The sequence below is a fragment of the Pagrus major genome, chromosome 16 (genome assembly GCF_040436345.1).
Source record: "Pagrus major chromosome 16, Pma_NU_1.0".
NCBI lineage: Eukaryota > Metazoa > Chordata > Actinopteri > Spariformes > Sparidae > Pagrus > Pagrus major.
Genome location: NC_133230.1, coordinates 8,635,003 through 8,641,002, shown reverse-complemented (window position 1 = coordinate 8,641,002; position 6,000 = coordinate 8,635,003).

Sequence of the window (6,000 nt, the reverse complement as noted above, 5' to 3'; positions counted from 1 at the left end):
CTGAAGAGTCTGCTGCTGCAGCAGCGTGGCTCAATAAAGTCGAGTGTTTGAACTTTAGAGAAGATTGAGAGGAGGAAACATTTTCAAACACATTTATTATGTATGTTACTGAAAATGACTTTTTCTTGGGCTTAAATGTTCAGCAAATGTCAGATTGATGTGTGGTTGCGCAACTCTAGTCAACATGTTTTCATTACTGTATTGAATAACCCACAGTTTATAATTGAATCATGCCCGAGGATAACTGACAGTCCTATTTCCATAACATCACTCTGAATTTGAATTTTGCCAAATTAGAGCCAGAAAGCACCCAGTATTTGACGAAAGAGAAAGAAAAATATACTGGTTGATCATTGTCACAAGCATATATTTCATGTATATATTATGTGAATAGAAGGACATCGGCCCATATATCGATATTGGAATTTCTTTCCTAGCTAATGTCGGTATCAGCCCCAGAAATCCAATATCCGTCGGGGCTCTATAGTAGAGTAATGACATGGATCCATGGTGTCCCAGCAGGCCATTGACTAAACATTAAATGCACAGAAGGCACAGTGTAAAGTCGCCGCTCTTTTATGTCCCATAACTCACACACATGAACTTGAAACTGGAAGAATAAGGCAAACATAACAAGTGTCATTTTTTTTTATCCATTTGCCATCCACTCATCCATCCACTAAGAAAGTTACAGTGCTAGCTGCAAAGCCTTGTCCACTGCAGGGCCCTTCACCCACAGGAACAGAGACATAAAGGGCCATATGCTCTGCTTGATGTGTAGGAGGGTTTACATAACTTATAACCTGGCTTTGTATGGAAGAAAACAGCTCATCCATCAGTTAAACCGCCATTAATCCTCCCAGAATATAAATAAAAAACAGATTCATGAAAATGGAGTGATGGTTGCATATTTCCTGGAGGGTGCACATGTTTTTCTGAACATGCAATTGGCTTTAATTGCAGTTTTCTCACGGTTATACTAGTTGAGATCCTGAGTAGCCACAATATGTAAAGGAGACGCAGTAAATAAATAGAAGCTATTGATAACAAAGCTGTTCCTCCTCCACAAGCACAAATCAGCAGATTGCGTATGAGATCATCAATTATGGAAACGTGAAAACCATGTGCTGAGAGGAGCGCTGGGTTGGATGCATGCATGCAGGGAGCCGCGGTAGTAGCTGGACAAGGCTGAACACTCACCTCTGTCCCGGGGGCTCCGCGAATTCACCGAGTCCCGTCGCCCCCTTCCCCCCCGGCGTGGTCGTGCGTGCTGCTCCAGCTTTGCGGTTGCACAGTCCCCCTTTTAATCCATCTCCGGCGTCTCCCAAGTCACCCCCGAAATTCCAAAAAACCTCCCCTCACTTAAAAAAAAAAAAAAGAAATCAGAGAGCGCTCCGGTGTGAGGCTATTCTGGGATCACAGAAGGACACTGGGAGAAGGAGTAAAATGGGGAGACCTATGGAGGAGGAGCAGGGATGGCGAGAGAGGAGAGAGGGGAGAGGAGAGGAGGGTTGCTGATGGTGGAAAGTCCAATTTGCGGCACTTGCGTTCCTCTCCTGTTCTATTTCCTGGCTTTGGATAAGTGAGAGATTCACGTGCGTCCAACCCGGTTCCTCCCCTCCACTTGCACCTGCAGGTCCTCCAGTTTCCCCGTTGAGTATATCACACGGATGATTTTTGAATCGCCCCACACACCACAAAAAAAGGCTTTTTTTTTTTTTTTTACATGCAAGGCATCCGTCACACGGTTTTCGGGTACGCAGTCAGCTTCACGGCGCGCACATACACACACAAAGGCACGGGGGCCGAGCGGGGCTGTGGAGGAGGGAGGAGGGAGGCGCGGAGGGGGTGTACAGGGGGAGGAGAGAGTGTGGTGTGTGCGCTTATGGTGGGGGGAGGAGACAGTCTGGTCCACACACACACACACACACACATACACACACACTCCTCTCTTCCTTTCCCTGCTGAATTCCTGTTTCGGGGCTACCGCCGTGAGACAAAGAGGGGAGATTTGGGAATGTGTGTGCGCGCGTAGTAAACGCGGCCCCTGTGCGCATGTGTGCGTAAAAGAAAGCGAGAGGGGGGCGTTTTTTGGTGTGGAGATAACCTCTCATCTTAAAAGCAACAGCCAATTTCACTGTAATTACAATATTAGGCTCAGCATCAGTCACGCCTCGCGCTTCTCTGAATGCCATCAGATTGGTGTGTGCGCGCACGTGTGTGTGATCCTCACCTTGTTCATCTATCCAGGGCTCACATGTCCCTGCCTTTGTTTACTCTAACAGGGTGTGGCAGGCGTCTGACCACTGTGGTGCATTTGGATCCCCCCCGGGAGGATCCGGTGCGGACCTCGAGGACACGCGCGCACGCACGGGCATCGGCCCCGCACTCACACCGGGAGTCACATTCACACACGCGCGCACACACAGACACGCACACCTCCGCGATGCACTGACTCATCATGAATGACATTGCGGCAATTAACATCAAAGAGTGCGTGCACGCGTTGTGTGCGTGTGTGTGTGTGTGTGTGGACGTGCGCCTCAGTGGTTGCTGTTACAGATCTATATCTCCTCCTCCCACAGTTATCAATTCTTAATGGGGCTTAAAGCTGAACTTAAAACATCCATTCTGCACCCACAGTTTTCTTCTTCTGCATGTTTTTTTTTCATCTCTCCTGTCAATCATTGCTACAACTCAGTGCTGTGACACATTCAGGGACACTTGCAGCCTGTGCGTTAATATCTGTGCAGGCTAATTTGAGGGGGAAGTCGCCCGCTGACCAGCCTCCAATGGTTTTTTACACTCATTCAGATATTCGCACCACCCTCCCTTCTCTCTCCTCTCTCCCCCCTGTCTCTCTCAATCTCTGTCGTTTTGGCTCTGAGTCGCCGCTTGGTGCTGGATGAATGGGGGCGCCCCATTTAGTGTTGATCCTGTCTCCGGTTGCCAGGGAGTTTCTCTGGTTCTCATGGGGTACTCCCTCGTCTCCGACTCCCCTCTCCTGCGCCCCTCCTGTTCCCTGCCCAAAACCCCCACCCCAGACATCCTCTCACACACACACATATACATACAGCCAACGCGGCAATAATACCCCAGGGTTGGTCACAGCTGGCAGGGGCTAATAAACTCATCACTCACAGTGCCTGGATCCTATTTACCTACTAGACAAAGCACTATACAGGGAGGGAGGGAGGCATGTGAGGTGGAGGTGGATGAACACTCTTCCCTGCTTCCCACAGGCTCCTCATACTCCTCTCAACATGGTAAATTTGGTCACAGTTACAGTACATCTGAGATGCAGAAATCACCACAGTTGTATTTCCTTTAATATGGAGTTGGTGCAAAATCAGCACTCTTTACTATAACCCCAGTTGGATGGTAATTGATTGCCGGGAGGGGAAATACATTGGGGATTCTTAAGTTTGATTAAAATTCTTCTTGACTGCTGTTCACACATGTGACCCAATTATTTCTTCCATGCAAAAAGGCCAACCATCTCCATTCAGACACACACTTGGAAATGTGGGTCTCCCCTCGAGGACAGTTAAGATAAAGTTAAAGTATCTGCATGTGCACACCCACGCGCAGACACCCACGCATTCAGCACAGCTACGAGTTTAGCTGATGCACGAGTAGGCGTTCATGCAGGGACACACTTATACATGCACATAGAGTTAATGCAGACCTCAAGGCTGCAGCTGTGAAAGGTAAGCATGGTAACACTTGAAGCTCATGTCTTTAATGCATTGTAACACATTATGGACATACTTAGAATGCATTATAATGCGCCTATAACACTGTATAATCATAGTTTTTAAGCACTTATGAGGATTCATAATGCTTTTAAACAATAATCGAAACTCGTTATGACGCCGTTGTCTATTATGCATTAAACATACTCTTAAAATGTGTAATAGTGTGCCTGTAGTTACATGCAATCACACATTCTTTATATAAAAAAAATCACAACATATTATAAAGCATTATAATGACTTTAAAGGTCAAGAGTCTCACTATTTTTGCAAGCAGGGCTCAGAGTGATCCATTATACTGATGTTTGCAATGTATTATAGACTACTGTGGTTACGCTTATAACTATTGTTATATGGTGCTATGGGTGCATTATAAGTATGTTCATAATGTGTTACAATGCATTATAGAACTGGGCAAATGCATTGCATGAAAGCATCTAAGTTAGGTAAATGTCTGCATGCGGACACATTCACCCATCCGTCTATGAAAGCCCACACAATCCTCTCATTGGATTCTGATTGATTTTTCTTATGCACCCCGACACCTGACAAAAGAGCCCATTGTTTATTTTATTGCAAGGCGAATCCGAGCTCGTGCGAGTGCAGAGAACATGTGATTGATTGGCTTTATCACAGTGCGATTATCTTCACTTTATACAGTCTGGTCGATGCACCGGCACTAAATCATCAGCATGCTACTCCCATCCCTCTTTCTCTCTCTCCCTCTCCCTCTCTCTCATCCTCTTCAAACATCCCACATGCTGTTAGCACTCATCTGTGCTGAAGAATTATATTTTGTGGAATCAATTTCTCCCTTTACCTGACACTTGTCAAGTGTCAGGTTTCATATAGGCTCTCACTTTTCAGTGTAAGACAGAGAAGGGAATTTTAGAAGAGTAGTAACGTCACAATGATTATGTGGTTAAGAAAACATACCTGTGTACCATGGAATACAAGGCTAAAAATCAATACTGATGAAATGTGTAACTGTGAATTCAGCCGTGTTATGTAGGCCACCGCATCATGGGGGTGAGTCAAGTGTGACTAGAAAGCAAATACACACAGGGCGTGCGTATGCACACATAAACGCGCCGCTCATCTTTGAGATAAAACGACGCACGTCTCCATCACACTGTAGCTAAAACATCCCCAATGTGAATTTTCTGCACACTCACACTCCACACTCGTGTGCCTTGGGACTGGTTCAAGTGCCTCTGTATGGCTGAAAGCTGTCATTACACGCGGGTTAAACAATGGCATTATACTCCCAGATGGAGTAGTGCTTAAACCCTCCTAAGTGGCCTCAGGAAAACACAGGCTGTTCATCGAGAAGTCTCACACTGTACTCCGTCTGGACTTGTGGTGTCTGATGTAGATTATAGTGGATATCGCTCTCCAGGACAGACTTCAGTCAAATGTGATTTAATAATTGAGGGATGGCTTATTCAGACTGTTCAAGTTTTTGCATTTTTTTCTGACAAGATAAAAACCATAATCATCCACAAGTCCCTCATAGATCAATTGCTTAAGTGCTCCACGGTGACACTCAGATTTACTCATTCAAGGTAGATAGCTGAATACAACCGCAGTCTGCATTGCACCCTGCATGTTCTGAATACATTGTCCTATTCTGTCACATCTTTATCTCTTCCCGCCTCCAATTACAAGAGATAGTCACAGGTCGCTGACTTTGCTCTAGAGCCGCGACAGCTTTTCATTTTCCACACTAGAGTAATGTTACACCTTTATCAAGCAACACAATGTACGCTGACACACGAGTGGGGAGAATTTGCCCTTTTGAAGCTGCTCCACACAGGCTCCTGAGCTTGTTAACAAATGGCACATTCATTAGTGATCCAGCCCTGGGTTTTAAAGTGAGGCGCAACCAGCGTTCTTGTGAGACCAGGTACACCATCACACAGTGGTTACCAAGGCGGGGGCGAGGGGTGCGGCGAGGCTACCAGACAAAGCCAAGACAAAGACATGAAAATATGACAAAGCAGAGCTCGCCCTTGGCTACCGAGTATGGCGGGTGCTGAAGGGAGACCACAGAGTGTTAAGACAAATTAAGATGCCACATCCTGAACCCAAAGACAAGCCTGCTGATTTCTTTAGATGCAAACTAAACTAACTAAACCTTTGTGCACCACAGTCACTTTCTAAACTTCTGTTACACAGTAAAACTTAAAGACGCACGATTCAGTGTCACTTCTAATGCTTCCACTGTGAAGGTGACCTGTTCCTT